The sequence below is a fragment of the Mytilus trossulus genome, chromosome 12 (assembly GCF_036588685.1).
Source record: "Mytilus trossulus isolate FHL-02 chromosome 12, PNRI_Mtr1.1.1.hap1, whole genome shotgun sequence".
NCBI classification, from domain to species: Eukaryota; Metazoa; Mollusca; class Bivalvia; order Mytilida; family Mytilidae; genus Mytilus; species Mytilus trossulus.
The window spans coordinates 27,760,431-27,773,592 of record NC_086384.1 but is presented as its reverse complement, the minus strand read 5'-3'; the positions used below and the strand labels follow the sequence as shown (position 1 = coordinate 27,773,592).

Below are 13,162 nucleotides of genomic sequence, written 5' to 3'. Positions count from 1 at the left end.
AACAGGGAGTAAAACTTATAAATTTAATGGGCACCAATCTCGTAAATTCAGATCTCCCAACAGAACCTATAATATGTTTATAAAAAATATAAATCAATATTTCTGCCTGGCTCTCAAATCAAAAGTCCCAGAGAGGGGGATTTAGGGGGCCGCCCCCCCCTTTTTGGGTAAAAATTTGGTTGCTTGTATAGGGAATCACTGAAGCTTGACTGGAGCGGGTCCCCTATTAGGTCAGTAAGTGGGCCCCCACTTATGAACATTTCTGGATCTGCCACTGAGTCCGTCTGTCTGAGCATTTTTGAAAAAACATCATTGTACAATGTACATTTTGATAGATCATTCATGATTAAATAGTATATCCACACATTATGGAACAGGTGAAACTTGATACAATTTACGTTTTTACAGGAAAATAATAGTATTTCATCATAGAATTTATGCGGAAAAAAATTCCCAATTTGGAGAAAATTCACAATTTTGATGGTCAAGGGACCCATTTGAAAACAACTGGAATCATCCCTGTAGTTGTCTCATTGGCAATTCTACCATATATCATTTTTTTTTAATATGACTGAGAGATAAATGTAGTTTTTGTGTGAATAACCAGTGCATTGAGTTGTACGTTCAGACTAAAAATAAACTTGTTAATTTCAAGAATTAGTATATAAGAATTTATTTTGTAATAAGTTTCAAGAAAGAAAAAATAATTTACCGGTATGTTGTTTTTGTATATTTAAGATGCAAAACATTTTCTAATTCATTTAAATGAGCAAAAATTCTTCAATTCATACTCAGAATTTACTGTCTTAAACAAATTCTACTGAAATCTGAAGAAGGCAGTACAAGTTCTTCAAGTCTTTAAACATGTTAAATGCATACACATGTTGCCACAGCCTGCCTTGTAAGTCTTCATATGAAAAATACCACATTTGGGTCATACAAATGTTAGTCCAGATAACACCCATGTAGTCTTTGAATTATTTGATAATTGTCTCATTTCTGTTTAGGCTTCACTTCTAATACAACTGACTTTATTCAATGATGACGTGCTGACAACTCCTCTTCAAACATAATAGCTTGTTCTGAACTTCTCTCAACATACTGAAAAGTAAAAAATAACATTTATTATTCCTAAAGTATTCTTGACCTATAATGGTTTACTTTTATAAATTGTTATTTGGATGGAGAGTTATCTCATTGGCACTCATACCACACCTTCCTATACATTTTGTTTGAGTTAAATCAGCCATTCATATGACAAGTTTAGTTTGATAAATTTTGAATTGGTAAATTTTTATAAAAAAAGATGTGGTTTGATTGCCAATGAGACAACTCTCAACAAGAGACCAAATGACACTGAAATTAACAACTGTAGTATAAGTCACAGTATGGCCTTCAACAATAAGCAAAGCTCATACCACATGGTCAGCTATAAACAGTTCCAAAATGTTCATTGTAAAACAATTCAAACAAGAAGACTAATGGCCTATATATATATAGCTAATATAAGTACAAAATAAGGAACAAAAAACAAATACATGAGACAGCCAAAAATAACTACTACTGAATTACAGTCTCCTGACTTTGGACAGACACAGGGATGATTCCAGATGTTTTCAGATGGGTCCCTTGAACATCAAATTGGGAATTTTTATCCCAATTGGGATTTTTTAATGCATAAATTCTAAGACGAAATCGTATCATTTTCCTGTAAAAACGGAAAATGTATATCAAGTTTAACCTCTACGTAAACTGATTTAAGAAGTTTTAACATTTTGAATAATTTTGGATGAGCTACTGATTATGATATATATGATTCTGATCTCATAGATATGATCACCAGATTACTTGAAAGTTGTTGGATTGAGAACAGGGAAGTTGTATTACAGAAATATCATTGCATATGATGCACTAGTCCTAATAATTATGACGGCTTGAAAGGTTATTATTTTTTTTTCTTTGACGCCTTACTTCCAAGTAACTTAAGCATATAACATATACCTACACATATACAGATCTGTATGACAGTTAAATTAAATAGAAAATTGGCTTGCCATATGAACCAATGAAAAAAATTCAGCCATTTGGTATTTTTTCAATAGTTCATCTTCATAAGTTTACCTAGATTTAAATGGATTTCAAATTGAACTGGTCCATTGTCTTATTCAGAAAGACAATCACAAAAGTTACTCAATAGATAAGATATCTAAAGCAATTGACCAGTGATATTTAAAATTATTTGGAAAAGTTTAAGATATCAGAATATTAAAAATAAACTAAAAACGATTTATGCATGCGCCGGAAAGTAATTCTCAAAAAGTTGATGGTATTCTAAAGAAGAAAAATCATTTTCATAACTTTTGAAACAGTTCCATATTTATGAATGGTGACATATCGTATTTCATGAATGGTCTAATCATCAACATTATTTTTCAAAAACGCTCAAACTTTTGTCTTTTGATGAAATAGAGCAAAATACAAAATAATTTATTTTCATCAAATTATTTAACCATGCAGCTCTTCTGGGCGATCTACTTTTACAAGATCGGCGCCCATTAAAATGGATTTATCAATATTATATCAAAATTTGAATTTGCTCTTAGCGGAGGTCTGCTTTCTCATCAATTTTGACAAACATGTTATAGATCAACCTGCTGGGCGATCTACTATCACGATATCAAATAAATAATCCAATAACATATTAATAAATTGAATCCGGCTGCTTAAATTGTTCACCACATGTTGACATATTCATAGATATCTATGACATTATCAAATCGTCCACTGAAGTCAAAACATAGGACACTTCATAAACATCTAAACTTTGCCTTTATTTTCCAACCTTAACGGATAAAGTTCTTAACTTTTTCGGAAATACCGATTTTTATTTTATTTTCCTGAATTGGGAATTTATATTCACAAATATTTTTTTGAGGCCTCTGGCCGATTTCAGGGCCGCCAGGCGGCCCTAAACCATATAGTGGAATCATCCCTGAGACACAATCATACATATTGTGGTAGGGTTAAGCATGTTAGGGGATGCCCAATCCTCCCCTTACCTTGGACTGGTGTCAATGTCAGATAAATCCAAAAGGGAATAAGGGAGAGGCCAAAGGTTAAAAAATTTGTGTACATAGGAACTAGACAAAATAATAAAAATATATTATAAAAAATTGTAAGAGTTTCACCTACTTTTGCTGTAAGTCACAAGCTCAACAAAAAAAAAAAAAAAAAAAAAAAATCCTCCAAGTTTGGTAAAAATCCAGGAAGATTTATGAATCTTATAAATGTGTTAAAAACTTGAACTGCAGACTTTATGTAATATAAACTAGAAGAAAAATTAACAGGAAATCAGTTTTTTTCAAAATTCTCTTCTACTAAGATCATGAAGATACTAATTTTCTATCATAAATTATTTTTAAGCTTCTGTCCATGTTTAGTAGACATCCAGGTTAAAATCATGAATAAGGATTAAAAAATAGGAATACTTTTGGAAAATACATATTAAGTATTAAACTATATATATAGCTAAGGTAATTTTGGAATAACAAGTCAACCCTGCACTACAAATAAACAGTACAAAGAAAGATAACTCTGTTCATTTTATATGACATTATCAACAAAAAAAATGCCAGCTTTAAAAACTATGGTTTAACATGTTTTGGATTAAAAAAAAATTCTAAATGTAAAAATAACTGATATGTGGCTTGGTGGAGAAAGAAACAGAAATAAGTCAACGGAGAAAGAATATCGGGGAAACTGAAAGTGACATAAGAAAATGGTTTCACCATTATTTTCAGATAAAACCTGTTAACCAGAATACGTGAATGATAGCTTTGCTGATGAATACATTCCTGATATGCCATTTACCGTAGTACATATATATATAATTAAATTTACAGAATTGGCTCAAATAGATGATCATTTTATTGGTACAAATGATACATTCATACAGTCTTTTTTAAATGAAATGGCGCTGAGGTAGTATTGGCACAAATGAGTTCATTTTTGGTGCAAAACGGTATATTCTACCAATAAAGATCCCCTTAAACTGACACAATCACAAGTTGTCGCATTGGCATTCATATCACATCTTCCTATATCTTCAATCAGGAACTAATATCAGGGATGATTCCAGGTGTTTTCAAATGGGTCCCTTGACTATAAAAATTGGGAATTTTCATGCAATTGGGATTTTTTTTCAAGCATAAAATCTATGATGAATTGACACTATTTTCCTGTAAAAACGAAAAATGTATCAAGTTTTACCTATATTTATATATACAATGACTGCTGTAAGAAGTTGTAACATTTTGAATAATCCTTATGGAGCTACTCAGCGGATTATCAAATAATAGTATATAAATATATTATGATTAGCAGATGAAATTCTGACATTGGATTGGGACGTGTAAAACTAAAGTTGTTAAATGTACATGAAGTTTATTGTACTTCTATTAGTAGTTTGCATCTAAGCTATGGTAACCTTTTTACATATATAGCAAATAAAAAAATCCATTGGGTAATTTTAAAGAACTAGTCATCTTTATAAATTGACATTGCTTGAAATTAATTTCAAATTGGACTAGCACATAAGTTCTGTTGAATTCACGAAAGCATTTACAATGGTTTAAGTCATATTTTGGCAAGATATTTTTTGGCAATTTTGTTGCTGATAAAATTATATGGGAGGTTGTCATAGTTTTACCCTAGGTGTAATCCTAAGGAACAATAAAATTTAAACATTGAACGTTGGACGTCAGAGTAATATCGGACTACTTTTAAGAGATCGGCGCACATTAAAATCAAAGGTATTGTCAAAATTAATAAGTTTTGCTCCCTGCCAAGGTCTGCTCGCAGGGGCTTGTAACAAGCCCCTGTGGTCTGCTTTTACGAGACCCATTTTAGCAAAAAGCATCTGAAATCGACCTGCTGGGCGATCGGCTTTTACGAGATCGAATAGTCTCCCATGTAAAAATTTTTTGTCAAATTTATGATATTCTAACTATAAGGTCTCACTCTGCTTTAAAATTACGAGAACAAAGGTATTGAAAAATTTCTCTTAAACTTTTGAAAGAAAACTTGCTCATTTACCTTATCTTAACAATCTTCCGTTGACATTATTCTTATTCGGCTTTTAACACACTTTGACGAGAAATGCTGGAAAATTGTAATTGCCTAAGTCAAAAACGGAAAAATTTCCGGATTTTTCAAAAAACCTTTCAATTGGGAATTTATTTTCACCCATTTTTTTCGAGGCCGCTAAAGGCGTCGTGGGCCGCTTCCTAAACTATATAGTAGAATCATCCCTGAATATAATTGTTGACACCAACAATTGCGGTCTTGCATTTTGGCTTTTCAAGTTCAGATATTAAACAGAATACAAAACTTACCATGTATGAGGTACAATTGTCCTGTATACACAAAACTGTGAGGACCCTGGATGTGGTACTACATCATGTACAATTTTGGAACAGTCTGGTTCAATATCTGCAATAAAAAACATTATCATAACTGTTGTGGGTAAGAGTTTCAGTTTGATCAATTTATAATAACAAATATGTCTTAACATACAATTTAATAATCAAATCAAATCAAATCAAATATTTTATTGTCATATAAACTTTACAGTTTGTGACCATGGCCAACATATATTAATACAATAAACACAATAAACATATATACATACATATTAAACATACACAATAACAACAGCCTTAAAATTTATAACAAACAAGCTGTTAAGAGTCCCCTGCCCTCAGTTCTAATGACTTTTTCAAGAAGGATCCTAACTTATTTGTTTGTAAAGACGATGATGGATTTAGTAAATAATGAATTTTTTCTTCTTCATTTCTTAGTTTTATTATATTCACAATAGAGTAAAAAATGTTTCTCATCCTCTAGTATTTTACACTTATGGCAAGGTCGTTCCTCTCTTGGGATTTTAAAATATCTCCCCTTTTATATCACTTATTCTAAATTTAGTGATTAATCTCCTTATCTAACAATTAGATGTATTTAGATAAGATTCTAGTTTGTAATCTTTTTTAAGTTTTAACTTTTTTATAAAGTAAAAATTTACTTTTATCATCAATGTTTTGAAATTTAGTTTGAATTAAATCTTCATTTCTATTTTTCATTTTTAACTTTATATCGTTTTTTATTTTATTTACATCTTTTATGTCCTTACAAGTAGAAAGAATATTAAGGTCAACATTAGTCTCTTTAACAATATTTTTTGCATATATGTATACCATGAGTAAGTTCCTGTCAAGTCTAGAGACTGTGCTAGAGAAAAGCTTCCTTTAACAATGGATTAATATTATTTTATATAGTCTAGCTAAATATAAAAGGGTTTGTGTTTTGATAAAACATTCTATAGGCAATCTTCCTAATTCAACTCTTGCTCCTAAATTTGTTTTTTTTTGTCAGCTCTAAAGTACTTTGTGATAAATTTCCATTACAGTTTATCAACATTCCCAAAAATGAATATTCTGTTACACTCTCTATGGCTTTATTCTCATAGTAAATATGTGATGTTTCACTATTATGTTTTGACTGACTAAAATCATGGATTTAGTTTTGTTTGTATTCAAAGAGAGTTGCCATTTGTTACTATATAATTTAACATTATTTCAACTCTTTTGTAGACCCTCTTTTGATTCTGACAGGATTAAAAGATCATCCGCAAAGAGAAGGACTTACCTTTAATTGGTCAGTGAATTGTATCTCAAATAAGGTATAATTCATCATTTGACATATAATGAGGTATAATGGCCCAAAAAAAAACATTAATAAATATTGAATGAAAACAGGGCGATTTGACTCTATTGGGGTACAAACTCAAGGCATACTTGACGGTCAGACCTGATACCAGAAATATTGGAACATGACTTCTTATATTTCTCCGCCATTGATGTAATTGATTCACAAAACTCTTCAAATCAATAGTTATTCCTGACATGTTTAATCTTTAAAATATTTGGAATCTTTTATTTTGACCATTTATGCAATAAAATCATATCAGACCATATCAGTTATATGTTACAATTTGAGATATTGCAAATGTCATAAAAGAAAACTTACCTTTTGTTTTAAATTAAAGATATCTATAAAATATGAGTAAAAACTATATCAGCACCCCTCAGTTCAAGATATAAGCAAATTTTAACCAAGACAATAGAATTTCCCTCCAAAAAAAAGACATGTGACTAAATGAACCAATCATTATAAAGAAGAGAGACTTGTCATAACCCAAACTTGTAAAACCTAAGAGGTTATAACAAACCTAACTCATTGATCCATGAAGATAATCACTAGTGCATGACTTGAAACTACTCACTAAGTAATTTAGGATTAAAAATATTAACTCATCAGATATATTATTTAGAATATTGTTAAAGAATTTATAATTGTTATATAATTACCTCCACTAGCTAGTCTGTCTATAAGTTTATTTCATGTTTACTGGAAGTTTTGCAAGTTTCATGTGATATGGGGTAATCTGAATCTTAACAAAAAATCAAATATAATTTTCAAAATTTCTATTATATGGAAGTGCAGAAATATTGCATACAAGTGTTATGTAATACCAAAAGATTATGGATATGTTGATAATTTTAATACCCTATTAGTCCAGAGCCGTAAATTACATAGAGGCATGTAGGCAGTTGCCTCCTATTGCAAACCGAGAAAAAAAAAAGAGAAAACATGAAGAAAAAAACACTGAAAAAAAACCAAACAAATGGTTAAAATCTAGTCCAAATAATTATGACGTTTGGCAAGGCTATTTTAATTTTTTTTCTGGGACGCCTTCCTACAAAAAAATAAAATAGCCTTGCCAGACGTCATAATTATTTGGACTAGTTAAAATCATTCTTTATTTTAATAGTACTGGTTGTTACTCTTACGCCTATTAAAGAGGTTGGGTAAAAATATTCGATAGAGCAAGCATTCAAACGTAATGTCATGCAATTAAAACATGGAACAGGTGAACAATGACAGAAAGCAGATCGTGTAATCTCTCTGTGCAACACATACATCTACATAGAAGTCACAATGATTATGTTGCAATATTGAATGCATATAAGTGCTAAAGAATTGGGATTCGACCAGGCATAGAAAAATCCCTTTAGCATTTGACAAAGCCTAACCGAATAAAACTTTCAGTGTAAACAAACTGTGTTATGCTATAATAATTTTAATTTGATAATTAAAGTTTTGATTAGTATGCATTTTCATTTTAAGGTTTGAAAATTGTGTCTCTGAAATGAAGTGAAATAGCTCCATTTGGAAAGCCAAAAAAACCTGATAAACCATCAAAATAGATATTCAACTTCTGGGGGGGGGGATTTCATTTTAAGTACGCAAATTGGTTCCCTAAAACTTAGCCAATAATAGCTTTTGAAGAGTCATAAAGCAGGACAAAGGATAAAAAAGTCATACTTTAACTGCACACGCTATCTTACTTTGGATAATAAATATTTTCAATATATTATCATATATATTCCTAGTCCAAATAATTATGACGTTTGGCAAGGCTATTTTTAATTTTTTTCTGGGACGAAGGCGTCCCAGAAAAAAAATAAAATAGCCTTGCCAGACGTCATAATTATTTGGACTAATATATTCCAGGCGCTTATTTATTGAAATATTACATAAATTTAACAAGAGGTGAATTATGGGGAAGTACATTGCATTTTCTGCATAAAAAGGTCCACAAAATGTTTCGCCTCGCGTCCTCAACTGCCTCCCCTTATAGGGAAGGCAATTTACGGCCCTGTTAGTATACATGTACAGTAGTATCTTAAAAACACTGCTGCTCACAAAGTTGGCAAGTTATAATTGAACTCAGAAATTGTGTTTCTATTCCTTTCTTTTCTTTTATAGTATAGAAGTATTAAACATACATGTACAACTTCAAAAGCTAAAATCATCCAGAACTAGCAAGCTCTCTCTGTTTAAATTTCTTGTCATGCCTTGTTTATCCAAAGTTCTATTCGTGTTGTGTCGGCTCTGTTTTTGTCTGCCATATATTCAAAGTGCCATTTGATCTGAGACTAGTATAAGTATAACACGTGTAGTAGTCGCAGCATTTGATGAACTAATGGGAGATAACTCTATGTGAGAAGCACTTCCAGAGTGGAGTGGGGGTCAGGATGGGGTAGGGCACCACTTTTTAGGAGTTTGAATGTCCTTTTGCATCTTACACCTGATCACACCTCTCTTGGAACATTTCTATATGCACTCATATGGTCTTTATTATGAAGTTTAAAACAGATAGAAGATGTAATGTACAAAAGTAACAGAAGCTCATTTATGAAGTCGGGTGCGGATCCAGCCTTTTAAAAAAAAGGGGGGGGTTCCAACTATATGTCCCTATTCAAATGCATTGATCGGCAAAAAAGGGGGGTCCAACCCCCGGACCCCCCTGGATCTGCCAATGGTAGTACTGAACAGGTAGATGGTTTCTATGAACACTAAAATTTGGATCTCTTTTATTCACAGAAGCACCAATTATTTTCTATGTTAACTTCTAGTTTGACCTCATCTAATATAATGTTTTAATGTACAGTTGAAGTTGAAGGTATATTATTTTTTAAGTTCAATAAAAGATGGATAAATTAATCTACATTAGCACTGAGCAAGATCTCTTTTATGTACAGTAACAGTAATTAAGCTGTTTTCTTTGTTCGGTAGCAGCTGGAACTTTTAATTTAAAGTAACATTTCTATGAATACACCTTATAACATTTGTCCACATTTACAGGACATCACAGAGGTTCCAATAAAAGAGAAAATGTCTGAAGTCCCAATGGAAAAGTGATAGATGTGTGACGTCAATAGTGCAAGTGCTAAACAGAAATAAGTGGTTGTTGTTTAATTGTTGCTGTGTAACATACATTGTATATCTTACATTGTTAGGAACATTTTAGGGAAATCACACTATTTAAACTACTAATAATAATTCATTAAAATTTCGCATTTAGACAGATCATACTTATTTCAATATTTTAGGCGAAAAAAAAATTGGGGTCACCGATGTTGTTTTCGAGATATGACGTCATCAAAAAGTAAAGAATTGCGTTATACCGTAATATAGAAATAGCACTTAAAAATTCTAAAAGAAGGCAAAATTATTGAAAAACGATGTTTAACTGGTTTAACTAAAACAGTCAATTGTAACTTTTATCTTATACACATTTATTTTTCTCACTTTCCTTATTTTTTAAGGCCTTTTTACATTTCCCGCCATTTTTAAGTGCCGTTTATTATAGATTTTTCTTGAAATAAAAAAAATCTACTAATAATTTTTCCTTCAAACTTCTGCATTAGTTGCAGCTTCAGGGGAAATGTTAAAAGCATTAATAAAAAAGGGGGTCACCGATAATTTAAATCCGCTACACTGGAAATAATCTTATTATCATTTTTTGGCGGGAATTATAACTTTTTCTCCTAATGTTATGGAACGACGTTGCTTGGAACTATTGGGTAAAAATCATATATTTTTTTTTATATTATAATATTTTTTAAAGGGGCACTAGCTGTCAAATTCATGGTCACCAATTTGACTCAAATTCTCACATTTGATTAATAACAATGTAAAACATTTATCCAATCTATCAAACGTTTAAAATAAACAGTTTACGGAGCATGGGGTAGATGATATGTAGGTTCGTTTCGTGTGTATTAAAATCCAGATGCCATCTAATTAACCATCGATTTGACCTCAGATGACCATATAAGCGATGTAAACACAAATAAAGATATGAATAGGTTAAACCAGCACGTGCAATTGGATTTTTATAGGTCTGTTTGATTTGAATTTATAGATTAAAAATATAAGTTTCTTATTGTTTTTTAACCGTATAAGAATGATTTATGTGGATCGAATTAGTAATCAAATGATTTACCGTAGTTTCACTTTCATTGTTGACATTTTGTTTCTTTAAATAACCAGTTCACGTACAATGCATGCGTTGTCAGTCTCTAGCTAGGGGGTTAAATTGAGTTCACATGAATATCGGTTAAAATGATGATGACGTATTCACTTGCAAGTGAATCCGTCAAAAATTATGTATAATCGCTTATTTCAACAAAATTAAAGCAAATTGATTGCTAAAAGCAAATTATTATTTCATTATTCCAATTCAATTAATGATTAATCTAAAAAAAAATCATATTTTATTTTTGTATATATATCGTAGCTAGTGCTCCTTTAAGGTATTTTGATTATTCATTATTAAACATACAATAACAGTTTATTGAAAAGTAATTGTCAAAGTTGGAGTCATCTTAATTTTTTAATGCATTTGTTGTATAGGAAAAACTAATGTGTGCCTCATGCTGTATTAAAGAATTAATTTACGGCTTGCAGATTTAGAATCTTCTACTTCGGAAGATTGAGGGTATCTGGGCTAAAAAGTAACACGTTCCAGTTAGACTACAAACAGAATAAATTCGCTAACTTGTCCATTGCACCGGGAAGATATTAAAACCCGAATTGCCGTGTTTAAAAACCCACAATATCGGCACTTTAAAAAAGAAAAAGAAGCTTTCAATGACACCGTTTTCGGAAGAAATTTAGAATTGGCTAACATTTCTGTTATTACTCAATGCTCCATAATCGACACAAATTAAGTTCGAGTTTCAGTTTTATTTTGATTTCGAATAGTTTTTCCAGTAAGATTTCTAGTTTAAGCTCGAGTTACACATAAAAAACTTCTTGAGTTATACTGTTAGATAGAGTAAAAATTCTGGTAAGAGTTTTAATTTTGCGATCCGATGAAATTAAGAGTAAGAATGTGGTTTCTTTTTTCTGTTGGTGCACCTCTTTTTGTTTGAATGCATATTCTTTTATCACATTTATCTTTCATTGTCACAGTGGTGAATGCACATATTTTTGCTGCCAATACTGATTAATGAGGGGTGGGAGCAGGACCTTTTTCGGGACGTCGGCATCAAGTGTTTTTAAGCTCGGGATTTCGGAATTGACCCTTTCGGGATCCTGGATTTCTTTTTTCAATGTTCGGGATGTATGGAGGGTTTTTTTTAATCCTGGACCTCGGGATTTCATGTTTTTAAGCTCGGGATTTCGGGATCAGGACCCCTCTGACCCCCCACCCCCCACCCCCACCCCCACCCCCTCATTAATGATAGTTAATTTGAAAATAATTAATTGAATTTGTGTGCCAATATTTAAGCACTCTCTGATATATCATGTTGGCTATTTTTGTTTAAAGAACCAAAAAATAAAGAGTAAACAAAACATGGATGTCCTTTTCAGTCACGGTCTCCGACAATATACTTTTATCACTGTCGACAGTGATCACATTGAGTGATCTAATCTCGAACCTACATCTGAACTTTTATTACTATTTAATAACTTTTTTACCATTGTTTTCTTGTTTTTTGCAAAACTTTCAGTGGCAAATATTACATGAACATCAGCACAAAACATTTGTCTATATGAATAGAATATTCTTTCACTAGACGGACCATTAATGTGTTTGTTACAGTTAAGCAGTACTCTGTAAGACATGTGTATATCTCTACATAAAGACATGCGTGTGTGTGTGTTAAATATTTCTCTTGTTGGAGACTGGTAAGGGATGACATCAAAAGTTCAATGAAGGATAAAAAAACTTAATTCACATAGTTTTTTCACTGACCCCCACACCCCCCTCTTAACTTAATTTGGGAAAAATTGATTTACCAATAGGTATATATGTAAAATCGATTTCAGATTGACAAAACTTGCAGCAATGTTGACGGGACGTATTATGGTAAACATCTGTCCGTCCGTCCGTCGTCAACATGTCGGACATTAACTCAAAAACGCTTTGATAAATTGTTTATATCTGTTGATGTAAATACCCTTTTGATTTTCATAAATTTCTAATATGACATTAAGAAGTAATGAATCTTTCTGAAATTGTACCACAAGGTTCCATATCACAAATGAAAGGCTAAAATTGATTTAAAGGGTACATGTAATTGCTCAAAACGTTCAGGAATTAGGGGCCACAAACAATAAAATTGAGAATGGAAATGGGGAATGTGTCAAAGAGACAACAACCCAACCATAGAAAAAAAAACCAGCAGAAGGTCACCAACAGGTCTTCAATGTAGCGAGAAATTCCAGCATGCACCTGGAGGCGGCC

At 31.6% G+C, this 13,162-nt stretch overlaps 1 long non-coding RNA gene across 2 annotated transcripts; it reads right to left on the bottom strand.

Moving 5' to 3' along the window:
- Positions 1 to 717: 717 nt before the first annotated feature.
- Positions 718 to 9,062, bottom strand: LOC134693695 (uncharacterized). 2 transcript variants are annotated; one of them, XR_010102442.1, is made up of 3 exons: positions 8,910 to 9,062; positions 5,394 to 5,490; positions 718 to 1,101 (listed from the first exon to the last, which is right to left on the bottom strand). It is a non-coding gene; the product is annotated as an uncharacterized LOC134693695 (long non-coding RNA). The 2 variants fall into 2 exon arrangements; XR_010102441.1 differs by lacking the exon at positions 8,910 to 9,062 and adding an exon at positions 7,087 to 7,370.
- Between the last annotated feature and the right edge of the window lie 4,100 nt (positions 9,063 to 13,162).